Genomic DNA, 25,766 nt, shown 5'->3' with positions numbered 1-25,766 from the left:
ATTTGCAGTTTAAACAGTGAGATACTTCCCATAAATTGCTTCCACAGTACAGATAGGCCATCCCATCTTCCAGACAAGATATTAAAGAGAGATTATTCTAATTGTAAAATGAATAGCCCCAAAGGAGGCTTTTTTATATACTGACAGACATGGTTCTCCCAAGTAAGAGTAACCTCTGAACATCTTGTGGTACAGTCCAACAGATCCATCCATGCTTATATCAAAATTTTAGAATCTCATTTTAAATTTGAATAATAAAAAATTGTAAGTCATCCAAGGAAAGCCTCTAAATGAAAAAGAGAAACAATAAATTATAAAAAGGGATCAGAAGAAAAACAATGACTACAAAAGTGAAGAATAATTACAATACTTTGAGACAGGAAAAAATGCTGCCCTCGTGAAACAGAATAGATACTATGCAAAAAAAGCAATGGAATTAGTTAACATATAATAAGTTATGATGTAGTAATACATTCAGTTTTCAGACAGGAAAGCTTTATTTCTCACCAATAACAATAAACAACAATCAAAAGTTACTCTTCTTTATCTGAGAGACTGGGGCTCCTTTCATTTTGTAATGCCAACATCTTTGCATGTAGCTTACAGAGACACCACAGCACAGCACTCACCAAGAAGGTGAGAAGATGGACTTAAGCACAGGTTTTCATACCATGGTAACGCGTCACTTCTGCAAACAGACCATTGGCCAGAACTAGTCACATGGTCTCAGTTTAATTGAGGTACGGAAATGCTGAGAAGCATATGGAATACTATTTATTGAGGTTCTTCTCTTCATAAGAGCTATCAGAAAACAAGAAGGAGCTCTTTGAAATTAATAAAAATAGCTGAAAAAGGTGTTCCATAAAAAACTAGATGATAAAGTTAAGAGAATTCATCAGGAAATATATTCTTAAAGGACAGGTTGAAATTTTGAAAGGTTGGTAATCCATCCTATTCCTGGAAATCTTATGAAGAACACAGACACAAAGATGAAAGGAAATGTTTTATAAAACATATAAACATTTAAAATGATACCAGAAATCATTCACCAAACAAAAAATATGAATCTTTAAGAGTCCAATGACTCAGGAACCCAACTTTTTGGACAAAATATAATGGCAAGAAATTACATAACAAAATGTCCGACAAATTGTGCTTAAAAACCAAAAAAACCCCAAGTTCTCAGAAGTATGATTTGCTCTGGAATTAGTAAAGGGGAACAGTATGTCAAGTACTTACTGCACCCTGTTTAATTATAATGCTGTCTTGTGTTATCAATTAGTGTTATATAATAATTGTCTTTTTATGTAAGGGCACTTGACTCTTTTAATAATTATTATATTTAATGGAAATAAATATTCCATAGAATAGATTCACCATATTTTACTTAACCCTTCCACTATAATAAGACTTTAATGTTTTCAGTATTTTGCTGTTCTATGTAGACTGTTGTGAATAGTTTTTTTTTTAATGTAGTAAAATAAACAGAACAAGATAGAACAAAGCCAATTGAGACAGTGCGGTGAGATTGGTACAGAACTTCCCAGCAGATAACAGTAATAGATACTATAGAATATCTCATTATCTTCACAATAGTTGTTCTTTCAGCCAGTTATAGCAAAATCAAATGAAATACAGAACATTATAGAACTTATCAAAACAGAATGTTAAATAGAGCAATACCATTAATTAGAAAAAAACAAAACAGTGATAAAACTATTTGCCTTCAAAGAGGTGGTAGCAGGAAATACCCCTTATTTGCTATATTGCATATGGTCGATCTCCCAAGAGATGCTCAGACCTCTGGTTCACATTTGCTAATGGAGCTGGGAAGGGGATGTTTGAATCTCAGCCTGAGCACTGGTAGGCTCCCAGCTGCTCACCGGGAGGCCAGTTTGTTGTTTGGTTTCCCAGTGCCCTAAGTTCCAACATGGTGCAGATCTTGGGACACGCTGGGTGGGATACACTGGGTGATTCTCACCTTATTGCAGCCACAGCTTGCCTGAGCCACAGCCACTTGCCAAGGATGGAAGCTGGTTGCTTGGTTTCCCAGTGCCCTAAGTTTTTTGTGAATATCTTAATGTCAAAATTTTACTTTTAATGTTTAGATTGTTTTCTTAGGGTGGATATCTTACATTTTCATAATTCTTGGGAGATTTTATAAGAATTGGCTTCCATAGTTATGGCACAAATTCCTAAAGCAATCGGGCTGACATGCCACCTGCTCCTAAGAACTGGATGTTTTCATTAAGGAAAGACTGCTAACTCAGGAGGGAACTGGCTTTATACTTCTCTTATTTTTCTTTGTAACCAATTGTGCTTTATCTCACACATTTCATAACTTTCATACACTAAATTTTGCTTATTTATCATGATTTTCTTATTGATTTGTAAAATTTCTCTGTATGCATCTTTTGTTGTTTACTTATTTGCTTTTTAATTTAGTTTTTAATATAACTACATCTTTAAAATTCTTCTGCAATTAAATCTGTTGATTATTTGTTTAATGATTTAATACTTTTAAGTACACATTTATCTAGAAAGTTGATAACCACTTAATTTCTTTTTGCTTTACAATGATTAAATTTTTATATATAAATCCTCAGTAAAATAAATCCAATATTTTTTTAACGAGTGCTTCCTACATCATAGGCACCAGCAGTAACAGATAAACTGAAGAGGTCCTGCTTGCTAGTATCTTCCAGAACAAATTGTTAGTGAGGGTTGGGGGGCATTCCTATAATCCCAGGACTTTGACAGGCTAGGGCTTCATGAAGACTGAAATTTTGAGCCCAGCGGGGGAAACATGGCAACTTACTAAGATCCTGCCTTAAAATAAAAAATAAAATAGGTCTGGAAATATAGCTCACTGTGAATACCTTGGTATACCTAGTACTACAAATGAAACAAAGCAAATTGCTATAATGCCCCACGAGTTGCTTATCCACCCCAGCATTACTGCTGTGAAGAATGCTTTCTTTTCTCAGTATTGTCTTGTGTCACAAATTCTCATATGTATATATGTTCTATTTTTTATTTAGCTACTTTCCCTCATATAAGAACTATACTGTTCTAATTATCAGAGCTTATATTTTTAAATCTGGGTTCAAATTTCACCGTATTTTAAAATGTGGCTCCATATTTTAAAATACACTTTAAAATCGTTTTTCCAAGATATTACACTTTTACTGGAATTTAATTAATGTCAAAAAGGTAGAAAATAGTTGAAGTTGTCATATTTGGATAGTGCAATTTGAAATAGTTTTCTACATATACATTGATAAGATTTATAGTTTAATACTGCATATAGAGCACTCAGTAAAGTACTGCCTATTTAACACTGTTTTCTTGGTATTGTGTATAAGAAGTTCAATGATGAAAAATAAAAGACAATAAAAGTCAGTTTAGGAACAGACAAAAATATAGGCAGGACTAACTACCTTTTAGGTCTTTGCAACATTTAACAAATCAAAAGGCTATTTAAAACAAACTTTTGGATCTTTTTAAATAGTTTTTTGACTGTTGTGCTAAATTATTTGATTGTGTTGTTGTCATTTTTATTTATTTAGTATTCATAAAGCATGCATGTTTTGTGAGATGTAAGGGTGGTGATGTCTGCCAGGGATGTTTTGAGGGGTGGAGGCAGCTTTGCACTACCTGCATCTCATCTCTCCTGCTGAGGACAGGTACTTCTCATGGAGAATGGCAGAGGTATAGGAGAGAAGGTGTAAACATGAAGCAATGTCAGAACTGAGCCCAAGTCAAGTGCCACTCAGAGGAGGCAAAGTCAGCGATATGCAGAGATGGGCAGAGAAGTGGAGCCAGCACAACAGCACACGTGCACAGGAGTGAAGACCTGTGAGGCCAAAGGAAGACAAATGCAGGGAAGTGAAGCGTTTCAGATGAGCCCCTTGAAAAAAGTGAGGGCTGCACAAGGCGGGGGAGGTTTCTGCTATCATCAAAGGAGGAAAATCAGGAGCAATAGAAGAGGAATGAGGACGACAATTTCACACAGTTCCCAGCTCTTCAGTCTGTAACCCTGTAGCAGAGAGAGTGCAACACAGGGCTGTGTTTGCCTTTGGGGACTGCAAGGAGTCAGGTGGTTGAAAGGGTGAGACTCCCTCTGCTGCGTTTAGTTTTAGGAAAAAAGGACTCGAGGTAAGGAAATGAAGATGCAGAGACTGGCTCACGTTAGCCTGCTTCTGATGGCTCTTGTATTGAAGGAATTTGCCTCAAGTGCTATTTAGAAAGAAAGAGGATCTACTCAGCAATGGAGTTACCACCCTGCCATATTTGTTTCCTCTTGGTTATAAACCCTGGAAGAATTTTGGGTGAATTTAAGGATCAGTATATGGGTGAGGGCAAGGAGGAGATTCTCCAAGATTTGGTGTGATTCAGGTAAGATTCTTTCCCTCTTTGTGCAGAGGTCTGGATCCCTTTTGAACCAGGGATCAAAAGGAGCCACTTAGGGAAGGAATTTACAAAAGGAAGACAGATTACTCTTTGCAGGCAGGGTAGGCGAGTTTATTTCCCCAATATCCTTCTATGATATTTAAGTATGTTTTTACTCTTAAATGTGAATTGTTATTTTTTAGATATCTATTTTAAAGCATTTTTAGACATCTATTTTAAAGTATTTTATAAGTTCTTATCAAGATGTGGTTAAACTTGTCATAATTGAAAGCACCACTTAATTGTACTATATTTAGCCATTCAAATATTTTCACTCTACTCCGTAGTCACACATGCAATCCAAAACCAATCCCATTTTAAGGAAGTTACTATATAATTTCTCTATTCAAAAGTCTCCAACTTCATGAATTCATGAGAGACATAAATCTTACTTTTAAGAGAACCTTATCAAGTTTATTGTGAGGAATTATATACAGCATAATAGATGCAGTGAAGATTACTGTTTTTTATTGTTTATATTTAATAATCCAATGTGATTGGGAATAATTCATTGGATTTTTCAAGGACTGGACTGGTAAATTAAATGGGAATTCAGATGTCAGGAAGGTGGAAATCTCTGTCATTCCCCTAGGATAAAAATGTTTACCATTGGTATAGGCAGAAAAGGAGCAAACAGAGTGATGTTTCAAGGGGCTTCCACTTAGTCATCCTATTCTGGGACTTCTAACACTACAAGTCAAGGAATGACTCCGAGGGTTCTGTCCGATTCCAAATATACCTTTTCTAATTACAAAGTTGGGAAGCAGGGAAAATGATGCAGTGTGGGATTGTTGGCTTGCTGGATCTCTAGGAAGTAGATCTGGGCCAAGATTTCAATTCCACTTGTTGCCTGAGCCCAAGCAAGGGCTCCATGCAGTTCTTGAGCTCTTGGGCATTAGCATCAACTCAAATCATCTATCTAACAGGTTATAGGGCAAGTGAGTAGGTGGCCAAAGATCTCTGAGGAAGGGCTGGAAAAATAACTGCTGTATACTCTTGCTGTGATGTTGCAGTCTTTCCTCTTGGGGATATTCAGTCAGTGGGTTCTGAACTGGAGAACTAAGAAATGGATGAGAGATTGTGTCCCTTTCTAGAAGTAGCTGACTTTAGCTTTCTGCCCAACCATTCCTGATCTCTCTTGATTATATAAGTGTTCTTACCTGTCCCTCTATCTTATTCCTAGGAATCCATACTTTAGTTATCTCATTTGATATGTGATGCCTCTAGATTAGGCTTTTCCAGTTATCATTTTGATCTTGCCCATATCACTTAGGATTCTCCATGGGAACATATTCAATATATATATACGATTATACAATGAATTTATGAAGAAGGTTTACAGAATCAGAATCAGAAGAGTCCCACTGGTTATCTGTCTAACCAAAGATAGAAAAATTGGAATCTGGAAAAAAAAAAGATGGAGTAGTAAGTGATGAAAACTTAGCCTCACCAGGGTTCAGAACCCAGACACTGCACAATAATAATTTTGGAAGGAAAAAAAGAGAAGTAATCCCCAAGAATTAGAAGGGATCTAAGGAAAATTAAAAGCTATAGAAAAATGGAAGAGACAGCCTGCGCCTTCTGCTTGGTTCCAGGTTTCAGACTTGTGGGAAAAGGAGTCCTAATTCACGGAGACAAAGTGAATGCTGGGGATCTCAGAGAGACTCAGGGAGAAGCATGGTGGTGGAATGAATTAGCAGTTGCTGTGATCTGCTGGACAGTATGGAATTCCAATCCAATGGGAGTTCTTCAATAGGAACAGTTGATGAGTGACTCCAGTCTAAACACCTTCCTGGAGAGAGTGCCTGGTCAGATGCTGTCATGGTTTATGTCAGTGGCCCCCAAGCCTCATAAGGTTATGGACTTGACCAAATGTAGCATTTGTGATTGATTCATTGTCTAGTGCTCAGATTGGTGGTGTGAGTGCTACACCTGCCTAGAGGTGGAGCCAGCACATGATGTTATGGCAGAATGTGTCTCTCTCTCTTGCTGGCTCACACCTTGCTTTATGTAGCCAGCCATGAATGGTGGCCCATCATGCCACCCTGCTGCTTGAAGCCAACTAAGTATGGACTGAAGCCTCCGAGAACTGTAAGAAATAAACCTTTCCTTCCCTAACTTTGAGCGTCAGGTATTTTGTCTCAAAAATGAGCAAAAAGTAACCAAGACAAATGTTATTCTGGGAAAGGATAACTGAACCCAAGACTCAGAGAATCCACTTGGCTTTACTTTAGTGCTCCCAGTGTTAGGTTTCTACAGTGACTGGGTGAGATCAGAAGAGAACGTGTCTACACCACATTATACTCAAAGTCCACAAATCTATCACAGGGGGAAAAATCTTTCCCTCTAACAACAGACTTCTAACACAAACTTTCAAATCCAAGAATGTTTGGAATGAAGTGTTTTCAGCCCTAAAAGATACCAACTTCCAAACCCACTTATGTACCCTGCAAATCTTTCTTCAACATTGATGGGAGAGTAATATATTTCCATGACAAAGATCAGCTCACGAAATTCATGGTCACCACTTTTCCAGTCACGTTCCTTGTAAGTCCCTGACCACCCAGCCAAGCCCATTGGCAATAACTCATGAATTGATACATAGTCACATATCTGGCCATTTTTTCTTCTAAGCAAAATATACAGCTAGGTCTATTGCCTGATTTTCCCTTACCACTGTCCTTTAGGGATGCCCTAGAAAGGGGTATCGTGTTATAGCTGTCCACTTTTGCAAATGGCCTTCATCATGTACAGAACCACATATAAACCAAGCCCTAGTTTCCTTTTCGTCTGTCAACTGATCATATGGCATGATGTATACTAAGGCCATAGGTGCATACCGGGGTACAGAAGGTACTATACCAGGAATAGGAAAAATGAGTGTTTAGGCCACTTCTTCATATAATTTACTTCAACCTGCTTAGGCCCAGTTACAGAATCTGCTTAGGCCCAGTCATATATATATATATATATATATATATATATATTGCTGTGCATGTCCAACCTTACGGCTTTGTAGGTCAGATAGCACTCAGTTCGCTAAGGGCAACTAGGGTTATATAGTGTCCCAGGGTTAAATATTTAGTTCCCACCAAGGCTTTGGAGTAGTTCAGAAACTATTTCTCAGAAGAAGTATAGTTGTCTGTAAGAGATGGCAGAGCCTTGCTCCAAAATCCTAAGGGCCTCTGCTGTGATTCACATATAGGAGCTTTCTAGAGACTACAAACAGCATTGCTTGTCTGCCACTAACACCTTAAGTACCATTGGATCTGCTAGATCATCTGGCCAAAGCAGCCTAGACCTGTTACAGAGCCTTTTCTCATTATGAACCCTAACTAAAAACTATCACATTTCCAAGTCCCTCAGTAAATTGCCCAGAGTGATACACCCAAGTGAGAAATGTGTTGGCTTCCAAAACCAGATACCTCCACTAGGGCCTGTGTCTCTCCATTGGTTGTAGGAGGTGGCCAGATGCAACAACTTATCTTTTACCTTAGAATGTATATCTTTCCATGTCCCACACCACTGGTATCATAGAAATTTCACAGAGGTTGAGGGACCTTAAATCTTAACAGGATTCATCTTCCATTCTCTGGCACACAAATGTTTTACAAAGAAGTCCAGAGTAGTCACTATCTCTTGCTTACTTGGTCTAATCAGCATATCATCAACGTAGTTGGCTAGTATAACACTGATGGAAGAGGAAGACAAGAACCCTGGGAACTAAAATGTGACACAGAACCCGAGAGTTAATATACCACTGAGGTAGGATGGTAAAGCTGTATTTCTGGCTTTGCTAGCTGAAAGTAAATTTCTTCTGATGGTTCTTATGGATAGGTATAGAGAAAAAGGCAATTGTCAAGTCAGTAGCTGTATACGCACGAGATGTTAAATGTGTTAATCTGCTCAAATGAGAAAACTGCATCTGGTATGGCAAATACAATTGGAGTCATTACTTTACTAAGTTTGTGATAATTCAATATCACTCTCCAAGATTCATCCATCTTCTTCATTGGCCAAATGGGAAAGTTAAACGGGGATATGGTGGGAATTACAATTGTGCATCTTTCAAATCCTTGATTGTGGCGCTAATATCTGCCCACCTGGGATGCAATAATGTTTTTGTTTTTTGTTTGGGGGGTTTTGTTTTTATTTTAAAGAGAATAAAACCAAATACAATAAAACAAAATAAAGCTAATCAGAACAGAACAATGAAAATGATACAGGTCTTCAAAATAGGATAATAGGAAATCAACAATGACTATCATAATATATCTTGTTATCTTCAAAATAACTGTCCAGACCATCAGACATAGTAAAATCAGACAAAACAAGACAGAATAAAACCAAACCTGACAAAGCTATGAAAACAATACAGGAATTCAAAACAAGATAATAGGAAATCAACAGTGGTCACCACCTTCCCTTTTTAGATGTTTTTTCCCCTATCCCTTTCACAATCTCTATTGTATATTTTGGACCCCACTAACTTCTTCAGTTTCACACTAGGGAGATAACACAGTGTTAACCCATATGAGTCAAAACTATTTCACCCATGAGCATGATCTCCAATAGCATCCATTTACCTACCACAGCCTTGAGATTATCCTTCCTTATAGCAGTTTAGCTTTCCATTGTATAAAAATTCCGTATCATTCTCATCCATTCTGTGGTTGATGGGCAAGCTAATCCTGCTTTTTTCTGGTTTCCCGTCACATGGAACAGTTGACTTTCAGTCTCTGAATTTCCTTTCCACTTAAATGTGTTTCTTGTATATAACATATTTATGGATCTTGTTTTTTGATCCACTCTCCCTGTGTTTCTTTTTATTGGTAAATTGAGGCCACTAATGGTTACAACCGTCATGCGTTGGCTCATATCTACCATGCTATCCTCCTGTTGTTGGCCCCTCACTTTTCCCTTCCTTTCAATTGCTTGCTCTATTTGGCAATTCCCCTCTGCTGCTGTTCCTGGGACCCTGGTAATGTTTATCTCTCTCTAGAATAACCTTCACCACTCTTTTTAGGGTTGGTTTTGTAACCATTAATTCCTTCAGTTGTTCTTTATTGTAGAAGTATCTTATTTTTCCATCAACTTTGAAAGATAGTTTTACAGAGTAGATCAATCTGGGTTGGAAGTGGTTTTTTTTTTCTTTTCAGGATTTGAAACACTTCACTCCAAACTCTTCAAGACTTGATGATTTGTGCTGAGAAGTCTGTTGTAATTCTGATTCATTTTCCTTTATAGATGATCTGTTTCTTTTCTCTAATAACCTTTAACATTCTATTCTTGGGTTGAATTTCTGGGATCTTGATTATTATAAGTCTGGGTGTAGATTTATTTTGGTTATGGCTAGTTGGAGTTGTATATGCCTCATTTATCTGTATGCCAGGTCCTTTTCCTATGTTTGGAAGTTTTCTGATGTTACTTCTGTAAATATTCTTTTTATATCATTTTATGTTGATCCTTGCTTTTTGCTGGCACCTATTCCTCTTAAATTTTTTTTTTTTGCATTATCGTGAAGTTATTGAATTGCTGTTTCTTGGTTCCTTCTTATTTTTAAGAGATCTCTCCTTTCATCTCTCCTTCCAATCCTGTCTTCAAGATCTTCAAGTCTATCTTCAGTCTTTTTCAAGCAATTTTTTCAGCTTTCCATAGAATTCCTGGATATCTCTTTGAATCTGTTTCATGCCTTGTAGTTCTTTCCTGTATTGTTCATTCAAGGTTTCCATCATTTTCCAGTGCTCCTCTTTTTTAAAATCTATGTCTTCTTTCAATATGCTGAGCAATTCTTTCATTGTGTTTGTGATTTCTTCCTTTACCTGAGATATCATTTCTGATCTGATTACTTTTACAGCCTCATGAAGTTGTTTCTCTAGTTGCTATCCTTTCAGAGATTTTAGGTGTGTGACTTCCATTTTCTTCCATGACTGCATCTCCCAGACTCATTCTGTGAGGGCTATAAATTTGAGATTGCCTTTTGCTCTTTTGCCTTAATGTTTTCCTGGGTCTCTCTTAACAAGCTGGTTGTGGGCTGACTGCCCCTCAACACTGCAGAGGGATGGGCCAGACACCTGGTTTTCTTCAAACCAAGGTTCCTGAGGAGGCAGTCGGCATGGGGCAGACGTCTCCATATCCATGTGACTACACTGAGGCTTCCTTGGTGGCAGCAGGCATATAGGGGCATGTGTGTCTGATTTTCCTAACTCATGCTGGCTACCTGCAAGAAGCAAGCCTCTCCAGTGATGGCCTGAAAGTTCACAGGGCGTATCTGGCTGTTTCTTCCTGCCTTCACTGGTTACCTGAGGGAGTCAAGCATAGCAATGATGGTAGGCACACAGGGGTAGGGCAGGCTGTTTCTTCTTGCCTGTGCTTGCAATATTATTTTTGGTTTTCCCCAATAGGTTCAACTCTAGTGGCTTCTGTTTGGCACTTCTACCATAATAACCCTCCCACTGTAGGTCAGAGCACCAGTATGGGGGTGCTGCTAATTACTATCCCAACTATGTGTTCTGGAACTGAGAAAATGACCACAAGATGGATTCAAGGTTCTACCAGACCAACTGTGAATCAGACATTGGCTAAAACTCCATTGATCACCTGACCTCCAAGGCCCCTACTCCAATGGGGGGGTCAGAATGATATTTTAGATCTCCTGGAATCAGCATTAGCTCAGAACTAAGGTTAATAGTCCCTCTAATGTCCTATAATTTATTTTTCTCCTATGTACAGTTAACTCTGTAAAAAGAGCTTATACACATTTTGATTCTGATAGTTAAAGGATCTCATCTGGTTTCTGCTTTTCCAGAATACTATCATCCCTATTAGTAGGAGAAAGCCCAGCTCTACAACCACATACCGTATCACCAGTCTTGGTTTCCACCAGATAGCTACTGCTGAGATTGTCAATCACACTAAAGTGAGCCTCGCCAGTGCATTTATTATCACATTGCTAAGTGGACTGATCTCTTGCCCTCAAAAGACAAGCTTTCCTTGTCTTATACAGTATATCTCAGCCAGCATTCTCACTTCTCTGCATTTTCTGACATGTTTTTCCATCATTTGCTAAAATAGTTATTGTATTTTTTGTTTCACTTTGTATAGAATATTGCTTTTCCAAATTTCCTAAAGCTTTCCCACAAAGTTTGGATACACCTACTAAATACTACTAAAATATTAATTTATAGTGGTGGATTATATTCACATACTAATAAGGATTTTTTCATTAGATAATATATTCTATTCCTCTTGTAAAAGTATTCTCAAGACACTGTCTTGGACACACAATCCCAGCTTCTTCCAGGAAATTTTCTTTGGATCCTGAACTCCTTCCACATACAACATGATCTCTCTTCTTTAGAGGACTACTGCTTTTCTTATTCTGCTAGATTAAGTTTTTTTTTTTTTTTTTTTTTTTTTTTGTCTTTCTCCTTTTTATCATTACCAGGGATCGAACTCACGACTGCCTGCTTGCAAGGCAGGCACTTATGCCGCTGAGCTAAATCTCCAGCCCTTTAAGATTTGATTCTAGTTACAAGTTAGGTTCAGCATGACAAATGAGAGCATATCCTGAAAAGGACCCTTTATTGCCTTCTAAAGTCTTATCTGACATCACTTTATAAGCCTTCAAGCAAGGTGAGGATGGGGAACTCTGTCTTCCTCAGTGGTGAATAGGCCACTTCTTCAGGATCAGAAGATTCAGAAGTAATCAAAGAGAATCTATGCAGAAGCATCTCTAGCTCTATTAGGGTCACAATCTTCCCCAACTAAGCTCCTTAGTTTGACTATGAGACTTGACTGCCTTCTCAGACCTTTGCAATCAAGTTCTGGGTTTGATATGTTTCTGCCCTCCTCCCATCCTAATTACAGAAGGTGAAGTCTTCTGACTCTTGTGTTTTGCTTCAAATTTTTGACTAATTGATCTGAGGCTGTAATTTTCATTCTTCAACTACTCATTCAATTCAGAGAATTTATAATTACTATTTTCCTTCATCTCTCAAATGCTTGAGGTTTTGTGCTAGCTAGTGACTCAATTTGTACCTGAGTCCTACCTCAGCTCATTACAGATCAAAATTTTAAAGATTATACTTATAGCATATCAGGTATCAATTCTACTGCCACCATTGGAGTCCCAATGTCATTGATCTAACCACTGAAGTAACTTGAATCCTGTCCTTAGGAGCAGTTTCCTAGGACCACCTCCAAAGCTAGTCATTTTAAATTGGGTTTTGAACAAAGAGGACCAAAATGAAGGTTCTTGTAAGTAATAATCAGGGAAGTGCTCCCAGGAAAAGAAGAGTGAAAGGAGCAAGATAGGCACAAAAACCTTAAATAAGAGTGTGGTCTTTGCTCAAGAACACTCTTAATTTGATTCTTCAGGGAAGCTCAACTTGCACCACAAATTAATGCCATCTGGAAGCAAGGGACCAGCCTTTTGTATCATTAACTCTGTTGCCATTGGCTGAGATCTGCTCTGGAGGTGAGGGCACTTCCTCCCAGGCACAGAGGCTTCTGTTCAGTGGAGGGATAGTTTTTGGTAGCGAGGCAGCTATGAATTGTTATTAGTCAACAAAATGAGCAACCAAGGGTGGGTACACATTGGCTTGCTAAGAGGATTCTATTATGCTTACATTTATTTATTTTATTTAAAGGAGAAACAACACAGTATAAGGGTACAAGTAATACAGAATATGAAAAAAACAGTAAGAAATCACTAGTTAATAGATTACATGTTGTAATCTTAGAAATAGTTGTTCACAACTGTTTGCAGTCTCACTGTTAGAATGTCCACTTTGTATGCTTTGATCCTGTGACTTGAGCAACTATCTCTAAGATGATAATGTGTAATCTATTAACTGGTGATTTCTCACTGTTTTTTTTTTTTTTGTGGTTCTGTATTACTTGTACCCTAACACTGTTTTGTTTTATTTTGTTTTTTCTCTTTTCCTTTTAAATAAAATTTAAAAAAAGAAATAGTTGCTCAAATTATAGGATTTAAAGCATACAAAGTAGACATTCAAAAGTGAGACTGCAAAGAGTTACGTTCAGTGATCCAACAAAAACTTAGTAATATGGTCATCTATCTTAACACACCTAAACACACTTGCAATTTTTTCCTTTAGAGCACTTTTTTCCCTCTCTTTTTTACAACAACAGTTAAACATTTTGGGTTTTATTACTCACATAGTTGTTATTACTTTTTTTTGGAAGAGAATAAAACCAAATATGACCAAACGAAGCTGTCAGTCAAACCAAAGGCTGGACGTAGTACATGATGTAAAAACAGAATACATGGTAATCAACAATGGTTACCATAATGCCTTTTGCTACCTTAAAAAGAATTGCCTATATCATTAGGTATAATAAAATTGAACAAAACAGTACAGAACAAGACCAATAAAACCTAAACATTGGAGACATTACAGAACTTCAAAAGAAGATAATAGTCAAACCAGAATGGGCATCATAGTGAATATTATTGCCTTCAAAGTAGTTACCTACACCCTCAAACTTGATATTATCAAACAGAACAGAATAGAGTAAAATCAGTCAAAACAAGATGGTGGGAGCAAAACAGAGCTTCAAATCAAGTTAACAGGAAATCAAAAAAGTTACTGTAATATATCGTGCTAATTTTTTAAATTTTTTCCCTTAATTAGAAAAATAATAATAATAAAATAAATGAATGAATCTTTTAAAAAGGGGGGAGACTGAGATAAAACAAGACATCACAAAATAACAATACAGGTCAAAGCATAAAAATTTCAGCAACCTAGTGCTTCACCACAAGATAACCTGACTTGATAGTAGTTACCATAGTGTCTCTTTCCTTGAAATATTTGAGTATAACTTCATACACTATGGCTTCAAACATATCAAGGTAGTGTGAAACCATTGAAGAGGATGAAAGTACTACAGGGTATTTAGAACCAGCTAATGGAAAATGAACAATGGTTTCTATATTACCTCTTTGCCTATAACACTTTTTGTTTATACTATCACATATAATAAAATGCAGTAAGATACAACATGATAAAACCAATGGAGACAGAAGAACAACAGTACGGTGGGACTACAAAACAAGATGATATTAAATCAGCACTAGCTATTATGAGGTCTTGTTTTCTTCAAAATAGCTGTTCATATCATCACAGGCAATAATATCAAACAGCCCAGAATAAAGCCATTCCAATTAATGAGTGAAAACTTTATATGACTTCAAAGCCCCATAATGGGGAATCATGATTACCACATAATTTTATATATTTGAATCATTTCTTAAAATAGGGAAACTATTCGGTATTCATACATGTGAAATTGATTTATTTCACTTATAAGTATGGTCTCAAGCTGTGTCCATTTATTTATAAATATCTCAATGTGATCCTTATTTATAGCTGAGTAGTACTCTATTATATAAAAATACCACAACTTTTTTATCCATTCCTCAGTTGCTGGACACTTAGGTTGTTTCCAAGGTCTGGAAATTACAAATTGTGCTGCTATAAACATGAGTGTACATAAATCACTGTGGTATGATGCTTTCAGTTCTTCTGGGAATATGCCTAGAAATGGGATAGCTGGAACAAGTGGGAATAACAATCCCAGCTTTTTGAGAAATCTCCAGACTGACCTCCACAAAGGCTGTACCAGTCTACACTCCCACCAGCAGTGCAGGAGAGTTCCTTTTTCCCCACAGCCTCTCCAGCATTTGTTATTGATGGTTTTCTTGATCCTGGCCATTCTTTCAGGATTGAGATGGAATCTCAGTGTGGTTTTAATTTGCATTTCTCTAATGAGTAATGATGCTGAACATTTTTTCATGTATTTATTTGCCATTTATATTTCTTCATTTGAGAAGTGTGTATTCATCTCAGATGCCCATTTTTCGATTGGATCTTTGAATTCTGGGGGTCTGATTTTTTTAATTCTTTATATGTTTTAGACAGAAGTCCTTTATCTGAGGGAGAGTTCACTAAGATTTTTCACAGTTTGTGGGTTTTCTTTTCACTATGCTGGATATATCTTTTGACGTGCAGAAACTTTTTAATAAGAGGTGATCCCAGTTATTGATTCTGTGAAGTATTTCATATATGATATAATTCTTGTTCATGAATTCTCTACCTACTCCTATGTCTTCAAGTTTCTACCCAATTTGTCTTCCAATAGATTTAGTGTTTCTGCTTTAATATTCAGATCTTTGATCCATTTAGATTTTAATTTAGTACATGGTGATAGGCATGGGTCTAGTTTTAGTTTTTGCCATATGGAGAGCTAGTTTTTCCAACAACATTTGTTAAAGAGACTGTCATTCTTCCAGTGAACCTGTTTGGCTCCTTTATCAAAGATAAGGTAGTTGAGTGTGTTTTTAGTTGTGGTTGTATCTTCTAATCTATTCCATTGATCTTCAGCTCTGTTTTGATTCCAGTACCATGTTGATTTTACTACGGTTGCTTTGTAGTATAACTTCAAGTCAGGGATTGTGATGTCGCCTGCCTTGCCTTTGTTGCTTAGAACTGTCTTTACCATTCTAGCTCTCTTCTTGCTCCAGATGAATTTTAGGAGTGACTTCTCTAGATCTATGAGGTATGTTGATGGTATTTTTATTGGAATTGCACTGAATCTGTATAATAGTTTTGGGAGAATGGCCATTTTCACAATATTTATTTTTCCTATCCATGAGCAAAGGATGTCTTTCCATTTTCTGAGTTCATCTTCAATTTCTTTTTTCAGTGTATTATAATTTTCCCTGTATAGGTCTTTCACTTCTTTCATGAAAGTAATTCCTAAATATTTCATTTTTTTGGTTGCTAGTGTGAAGGGTGTGGCTTCTCTTATTTCTATCTGTGTGATTTTGTTGTTAGTGTATAAGAATGCTATTGATTTTTGAGTATTGATTTTGTATCCAGCTACATTACTGGATTTATTTATTATATCTAAGAGTCTTTCAGTGGAGTTTAGGGGATCTTCTATGTAGAGTATCATGTCATCTGAAAACAATGATAATTTAACTTTTTCTTTTCCTATGTTTATTCCTTTTATTTCACTCTCTTGTCTAATTGCTCTGGCTAGTATTTCCAGTACTATTTTAAATAGGAGTGGTGATAAAGGTCATCCTTGTCTTTTGCCTGATTTTAAAGTAAAGATCTTCAATGTTTGGCCATTTAGTATGACACTGGCTGTTGGTTTGTCATAGATGGCCTTTATTATATTGAGGTAAAGACCATCTATTCCAATTTTCTGTAAAGTTTTTATCATGAATGAATGTTGGACCTTATCAAAAGCTTTTTCTGCATCTATAGAAATAATCATGTGATTGTTACTTTTGGCTTTATTGATATGGTGGATTACATTTAGTGATTTACATATGTTGAACCATCCCTGAATGCCTGGGATGAATCCCACTTGGTCATGATGTATAATATTCTTGATGATTTGCTGCATCCTATTTGCCAATATTTTATTGAGGATTTTTGCTTCTGTGTTCATTAGGGAAATTGGCCTGTAGCTCTCTTTTCTACTTGGGTCTTTCTTAGGTTTTGGTACTAGAGTAATATTTGCTCCCAGGAATGACTTAGGAAGGATTGCTTCCCTTTCAGCTTCATTGAAGAGTTTCAGGAGTGTCAACATTAGGTCTTCTTTGTATTTCTTGTAGAATTCTGCAGTGAATCAGTCTGGGCATTGGCTCTTCTTTGTAGGTAAGGACTTAATTACATTTTCAATTTCATTAATAGAAATTGGGGTATTCAGCAGTTTTACATCCTCTTGACCTAGCTTTGGTACTTCATATATTTCTATGAATCTATCCAATTCTTCTGTGTTATCAAACCTTTGATAGTAGAGGTTTTCGAAATAGGTGTTGATGATCTTCTGTATTTCTATAGAGTCTGCAGTGATTTCACCTTTTTCATTTCTTATTGCATGAATTTGAGATTTTTCTTCCTTTTTTAAAATAAGGTTGGCTACGGGCTTATCAATTTTATTTATTCATTCAAAGAACCAACTCTTTGATTCATTGATTCTTTGGATTATATAAAACAAGTGTTAACAGAAAGGAAAAATCATTTCTCCATTGCCTTAATTTCTGCTCTGATCTTTATGATTTCCTCCCTTCTTTTGGCTTTGGGCTTGACTTGCTCTTCTTTTTCTAGATGTTTGAGGTGTAGCATCAGGTCATTCATTTGTATTCATTCTGTTTTCCTGACATGGGAACTCAGTGCAATAAATTTTCCTCTCAGGACAGCTTTCTTTGCATCCCACAGAGTCTGGTACATTGTATTTGTATTTTCATTTTCTTGTAGGTATTGTTTAATTTCTTCTTTAATTTCCCCTGTGACCCACTGATTACTCAAGAGTGTGTTATTCAGTTTCCATGTGTTTGTGGGATTTTTGTAGTATCTTTTATCATTAATTTCTAATTTCAAAGTGCTATGATCCAATAATGTGCAAGGGATAATTTCAACTCTTTTCCATTCATTTAAATATGTTCTGTGAGCTAATATATGGTCTATTTTAGAGAATAATCCATGCACTGCTGAGAAGAACGTGTATTCTGATGCAGTTGGATGGACCACTCTGTATATGTCTATCAAGTCCATTTGTTCACAGGTGTGATAGAGTTCTGTTATTTCTTTGCTGATTTTCTGTCTGATTGTTCTGTCCCTTGGTGTCAATGGTGTGTTAAGGTCTCCTGTTACAACTGTGTTACTGATAATTTGATTTTTAATTTCTGATAATACTTGTTTTATATAACTGGGTGCTCTAGAATTTGGTGTATATATATTTAAGATAGTTATCTCTTCCTCTTGAAGTTTTGTCCTAACAAGTATGTAGTGACCTTCTTTGTGTCTTGGATCATTATTGGTTTAAAATTCACATTGTCTGCAAACAGAATGGCCACACCTGCTTTTTTTTTTTTTTTTTTTTTTTTTTTTTTTTTTTTTTTGGTTCCTGTTGTGTGAAGTGTTGTTTTCCATCATTTGACTTTCAATCTGTGAGTACCCTTTTGGATTAGATGGGTTTCTTGTAGACAGCATATGGTTGGATTTTGTTTCTTGATCCATTCTGCCAGTCTGTTTCTTTTAATTGGTGCATTGAGACCATTTACATTAATGGTTATAACTGTTACATGTTCATTTATTGTTGACATGTTATCTTTTTGCTGTTGCATCTTTATCTTTCTGTTCTGTTTAATTGCTTTGTGGTTTTTTCCTAAATGTATCTAAACTGTCTTCCAATATTTTTTTTTGAGGGATGGCTTGGTGATCACGAAGTTCTTCAGCTGTTCTTTGTCATGGAAGTATCTTATTTCACCATTGATTTTGAAGGACAGTTTTTCAGGGTACATCAGTCTAGGTTGGAAATCATTTTCCTTTAGGATCTGGAATACTTCACTCCATGCTCTTCTTGACTTTATTGTTTGTGCTGAGAATTCTGCTGTGATTCTAATAGGTTTTCCTTTATAAGTGATCTGTCTTTTCTCTCTGATAGCTTTTAATAATCTATTCTTGTGTTGGATTTCTGGGATGGTGATTATTATATATCTGGGTGCAGTTTTATTTTGGTTATGACTATTTGGATTGCTATATGCTTCACTGTTCCTGATGTCTGTGTCCAATCTCATGTTTGGGAAATTTTCAGCTATTACTTCTCTAAATATTATTTTGACATGCTTTGTGTCATCCCCTTCTTTTTCACTAATCCCTATCAATCTTATGTTGTTTTTCTTTGCATCATCTTGCAGGTGTTGAATTGTTATTTCCTGATTCTTTGTTATTTTTAAAAGATCTTTCCTTTCCTGTTCACTAGTTGCAATCTTGTCTTCAAGGTCTGAAATTCTATCTTCACTTTCATTGAGGCAGTTTTTACAACTTTCAGTGGAATTTTTGATTTCCTGTATATATCTGTGCATCTGCTTTATGTATTCTGTTTGTTTCTTATATTGCTCATCTAGGGATTCTATTTTTTTATTTAGTTCCTCCAACTTTTTAATTGTGTCTTCTTTAGATATATTCAGCATCTTTTTCATTTTATCATTTCTTCTTTTACCTGGGAGATTATTTCTAGTTTGAATTCCTTTAAAGCTTCCCAGAGTTGCTTGTTTATTTCACTTGCTATTATGTCATATATTTGAGGTGTATGGCATATATTTTCTTCTATGTACATCGCTCCTAAGGTTTCTTTGGATAGGCTGGAGTTTGAGATTGTAATTTTGTCCTTCATTTTGTCATTTTCCTATATTTCTGTGTTTCAAGTGTTATTCTAAGGCTTCCTCAGGGTCTGTTGGAAATCCTTTTCTATGCCCTCAGCTCCTGGGACTCTGGCACCCAGTTCCCTGGATTGATAGAGGGTCACTGGGAGTGGAGCAGGCCAGCTCATGCCCAGTCTTAGCACACCCCAGCCTGCTAAGCACAGGCGGGAGAGTGGAGGCCGATGCCAGCACTCCAGACCCACCGACCTGCTCCAGTGCACCCAGAAGCCATGAGGTTCCCTGGCCAGGCCTAGGGAGGGTCCCAAACAAGCTGGACTTGGGGTAAAGTGCACGGGACACTTATGCCAGGCTGCCAGGCCTCTGGAACTGGTGGCGCCCTCCTGCTTGTTTAGAACTCCACAGTCCGCCAAGCCTATGCTTACATTTAATAAGGGCATAATATATGCTAAGCTCTTTTGTACTGATGTGTCTTTTAAATCGCACTATGGAGGAATGATTGCCTCCATCTTATAAACTAGGCAAATTAGGCAATTACTTTCTCATAATCATTCAATGAAGTTCCATGTTTTCAAGTGTAATAAACTTGTTGATTAAAAGGAATAACTTAACTTATGTGCAGTATTTGTAAAATGAGTGCATGCAGAACCTATTTCTGTTTACATCTTTGGAGGCTTAAAGCAGGGAGTCTGGATTGGATTTAAATTAGATTTAAAACCTGAGGTTTAAGTGTTTTACAATAATGCTCCCTTTCAAATATACCTGTGAATCTTATTTCCTGAATATCTTTATCTCGTGCATTGATTGAAGTGTGAGCATGTTCAGTTAATGGCAATATTCAATTAATAAAAGCACCATGTTCCCCAACTCTTTTAGATAATCAGTGGTAAAAGTTACTAAAAAATTCTCCATCAAGTAGTGAGAAGGCCTGAAAATCAGTCTCATTTATTTAGCTTTTTGCTGTGTGAAACACTTTATAACCATTTCCTCATCATAAAGCCAATGCTAGCCTCAGTATAATACAAATAAGAAATCCAAGACTCCAAAAGGCTTATTAACTTGGGTGAAATCTCAGAACTAGATAGCAGTGGTCAGGGATAGAACAAAAACTGCCATCTGACATCATATGTACGATTTGACATTAATGAGGGATGGCATATCTTAGACTTGCATATCTAGAGACAATTGGTGATGCAGAATCTCAAGTGGTGATACAGAAACTTTCTACCTTCTTAATTCTCTTTCATATGAGCCAAGTCTGAAGGCTCTGAAGAAGATGGAAAATTTCAAAAAATACTCATTCACTCAGTGCATCACTGAGCAGGAGAATATTTCTGAGACCAAAAGGAAGAATCATTAGTTATGACTTGCTGAAATAAAAAGTATTTTTCTGGAGGCAGTGCCCTGAGCTGACAGAGTCACCACTTGAGAAAGATTATCAAATCATATTCTCTGACTTAAAGGGAAAGAATGTCTTATAGCAGCAGTGGATAACTATTGCCATGGAAACCATGCCAGCTGCTTGGCTTGGATGGCAGCTGCCCAACAATCCTACTGGGTTTTCTTTGCATTCTCTCCTTATACATCTCCTTCCATCCCTAAATGAATAAATTACTTTTTGAATTCTTTTGTGCTTTAAAAGGAAGCAAAACCATCCCACTGTTGGCAGAAGCCAATCGTGTTGTCCTTGGACAAGTCAATTGGCCATTCTAGAAACAAATTTCCTTATTTGTGAAATAATAGCAATCCAATCCTTGAACTGCTGTGGGAAATTAAAATGTTGCTTATATGATACCTCACCTTATTAGAAGTAGAAAGAGCCAGGGAAATGCCTTAGTTACTTTTGTCTTGCTGCTGGGACAAAATACCTAACACTCAAAATAAAGGAAGGAAATATTTATTTAGATCACAGTTTGTGGAGGTTTCAGTCCAAATCAGCTGTCTTCAAGGCAGTACCTTATGATACAGCTGCAACACTTAAAGGTGGAGAAGACAGCAAAAGCAACAATAGTAAAAGGGAGGAGAACAAGCCTCTTCTTTTATATTGTAAACAGGCTACTCCCTCCACTCCAGGGGCGTGGCTGTGGGCTGTAGCACTCACACGTCTCCTTGCCCTTCTCTTACACAGGCCGAGGATGTTTACAAACATCCTCTGACTCTCTGCAGAGTGGCTTAGTTAAACTTTTAAACTTCTCATGTTGACACAATGTATCAACCATTACAGGAAAGGGATGCTACTCTTCTTTTCAAACCTCTTATCACTAAATGAGAGCTGTATGCTTTTCTCATACTCTTCTACTTGCCCTGGTCTCTCTGAATTCTGACCAAATCTTTTATTACTATTATTATTTTAGCTACAGAGCCTATAGAAATCTTGGGCTGGGGGTTTAGCTCAGCAGCATAAGTGCCTGCTTGATAAATGCAAAGTCATGAGCTCGATCCCCTGTACCAAAAAAAGAAAAGAAAAGAAAAGAAGCCTTATGTAAATCACATTTCAGGAACAGTTGTGGATAATTGTTTACAATTACATTCCATTCTTCAATGTATCTTTTGGAGTGGTTGAAATTTCACCTTCAGAATGTCCCTTAATATGTCGTCAAACTCACCTATTACAATGCCAATCTCACCTTTCTTGAAGATCTTTTTATATGATGGATATGCAGAATTTTGTCAGTCATTGTTTTAATAGTCCTTAAATTGTGGCTTGAGTCACAATTTGGAACCCATGAAGTCTTTTCTCACATTTTGTTTGGCTCCAGTAAAGAAAGTTTTTTTAAAAAAAATTATATACAGCGAGCATTGGAAATTGAAATAAGTGAATTCAGGTGATATTAGGTGAAAAGTTTACTCCAAATAGAATAATTTAAAAATATTCCAGTCAATTTTAATTTTATTGAGCACTGGCAAAACATTTTTCAAGTCCTGTCATGCTTTACTTATTTCAGTAACATCCTATATAAAAGTTCCAAAGCAAACAAAGCAAAACATTTGGGAAGTCACTGAGAATCAGTATAACGAACCTCACAATTAAAATATGTAAAAGTAAAAGTGTGATTACTTTAGATATTGATAAGTAAACAAAAATCACAAATAAGAACCAGGGATGAAAGGAGAAAGGGAACTTATTTCCAGGTTTCTATTTAGTGGACACAGTTTTTTTTTTTTTTAAATTGGGACTATATCTCGTATCAAAGCCAAATGGCTTTGGTAGAGAAAAAGGGACAAATAACTGTAATAACTCGGACCCTGGTATAAAATCCAAGACAGCAAGAGACTGAAATTTGGAGAGCAAAGGCTTTATTTAGACCAGCCCTGGTGACGAGTCTCCGGGAGCCAATTTGGAGACTGCCCCCCCAGAGAATGAAGGGAAGACTTTAAAAAGAGGCCAGAGGAAAAAAGGGGGGGGGGTGAGAAACAAAGAAACCCACAGAGCTATCAAACTTGTTGACCCAAATCTGGAAACTGTAAAAAGCTGTCCACTTAGTTCTGACGACCTCGGGAGCCTTTGGCGCCTTTTGAGTTACTCCCATCCTGCAGATAAGCATTATCTGCAATAACATTTGGAGAAGAAAGTAGAAAGTTAATTATCTCAGGACAGCCCGTTAACACTAACAGGTGGGAAATGATCGAAAGTTAGGAGAAGCTGAAACTTAAGTTTTCACAAGGATTTGGAACTTAACCCTTTTGGTGCATTAGGGTTAAGCCACAACATTTTCCTGTAATTTCTTTGAAGCTAAGCAGTTCTTAAAAACAGAGCAGGCTCATTTTATGACAGACCACCACCAGGTCGGGAAGAGGGCACCAGAAACCCAAAATCTTTATGGCCTAGGCTAGATAGATAGGTGAGGGGAGAAGGGAGGCAATAAGGCGTGCTATAGAACAGAAAATGGCGGTTATGTTTTTCTTTCTGGGGAGGGGGATCAAGGTCAGATAAAGGGTTATGCTAATAACCAAATCTCGCTGAACAGAAGTAAGTTACTTCAAACAAGTGTAAATTAGAGGGCCATCCTAGTTTTCTTTAGCTCTTTAGTGGAGAATAGAGGCACCTAACAGTGATTAACAACCCTTGTTATCTTGTTTTAGCACCACTTCTGTTGTTTGTAGAGAGCAACAATGGTTAACATATCAATTAGGTAAGGTTTTACAATTCTTTACAGAGAAGAGCATTAACATATCAATTAGGTCATCCAAAGGGAAAAGGTAAACACACGCATAAGCCGTGTTACAGGTTTTGTTATAATACACATATAATGAAGCTATTTTCTTAAGAGTACAACAATGATTAGATATAGAAAGATTCACAATATGATTATAGCCATGATAGGCAATGAACTTTGGATTTGTCTTCCTAGCATGACTAATTCTAAAATATGGACATATCATGAAGTAACAATTTCTAGAAGTGGTGGCATAGAGTCATAACCCTTGGAAAAAAAGCAAACACATGAGATAAACTCAATTTATACTCTATTCTCTGCCTGGGAGCAACACAGAAAAGAAGTCATACACACACACACACACACACACACACACACACACACGATAATGGTCATTCTGGGTGTTAAAAAAAAAAAGGATTAGAAGTTTGTGACCATGGCCTAGTTGGAATTTATGGTTTTAATGAAGCAGGTGCTGTGTAGACAAGACGTCCAAGAAATACATGCAGAGGTCTCCTTGTTATTTGGGGGTGAAAATTAAGTTGCATGCATGGGGGAGAAGATTCCATATGAGCATGGCACAGAGAAGCTTTTGGGGGACTGCAAGCTGAATGAAAATGTGGGAATTTGCATAATGCCAGAAGATCTGGAATTCCAGTCTGCCGAAGAGCAAAGACTTCCCTGAACACCTAAGGTGTTCAAGTGAACACATGTAAAGCCTGAAATCAAGTCTGTACAACAGAAGGTAAAATCAAGGTGATCTACTAGTAAATTCACTGTTTACTAGAATAAAATTCATTGGCTTTAATAGAAGACAGTAAAATCATTTTCTTCAACAGAGAATTTGTTACGTTTAATTTTTTAAAAATTACTAGATATGAAAATAGAAAAATAGTGCCACACACACACATATACAATAAGTATAGACCCAAAGATCACATAAGACAGTTAAGCTAGCAAACAAGGGTTTATACAATTATAAACCCTAAAATATAATATTTACAGGCAATTATACTCAAGGACTTCGAGAAAACTATAAACATAATGAGAACTTAGATGAGAAAATCCCAGCAGAAAATGGAAAAATATAAAGTGTCAAAAGGAAATTACAGAACTGAAAGTACATCTGAATGGAAAAATGTACTTGAAAGTCTTAAAACAGATTGAACACCCCGAAAGAAACAATCAGTTACTGAAACAAATAAGTGGAAATTATACAAACAGAGAGAAAACATTAATAAACAAGGATATGAGATAACAAGCAATATGTATCCAGAGTTGAAGAAAATAGAAGAGATAGAATGGATTAGAAAGGTAAATTTGAAGGAATAACAGTAAAAAATTTTCTAAGTTATTAAAAATAAATCGATTCAAAGATCAGTAATTTTAACTTAAACACAAACACATAGGCACATTCTGGTCAAACTATTAAAGATCGATGCTTTCTTTCTTTCTTTTTTTTCCAGAAAAAGGCCAATGTTTTTAAAAAATAAACACAACAACAAAAGGAAACCTTCTATAGAAGGCATGAAAAATATGGTCACACCATAGGAAAGGAAACAGTGAGACTGATAATTCTTATAAGAAACAATGGTGGACCTAGATAAGGGAATAATGTGTGTAAAGTGCTGGAAAAGTCTACAAAACATCACTTGTAAGTTTTTATGTGCAGAAATAATATGCTTTGAAAATGAATGCAAAGTATTGAGACCCATAAAGTAGATTATCTTAGTAAGGAAATATCATATCAGATCTATGTACAGTAAATACTTCTTTCCAACAAAGGGATTTGCCTTTCACTCTCATCTGAGGCTGTGGGCTCTACTCTTAGTTATTTCTTGCTGTGCTTAAGGTAATGACATAGAGACCAGATTCAATATGATTCTCAAAGGAAATTTCAATAATTCATTTGCTCTTTTGGTTGCTTCAATATTTGCTTTGTTTCTATA

Source organism: Cavia porcellus, unplaced genomic scaffold (genome assembly GCF_034190915.1).
Source record: "Cavia porcellus strain 051 isolate PalLab524CR breed Dunkin Hartley unplaced genomic scaffold, mCavPor4.1 scaffold_29, whole genome shotgun sequence".
Lineage (NCBI taxonomy): Eukaryota > Metazoa > Chordata > Mammalia > Rodentia > Caviidae > Cavia > Cavia porcellus.
Note: the sequence above shows the minus strand (reverse complement) of the source record.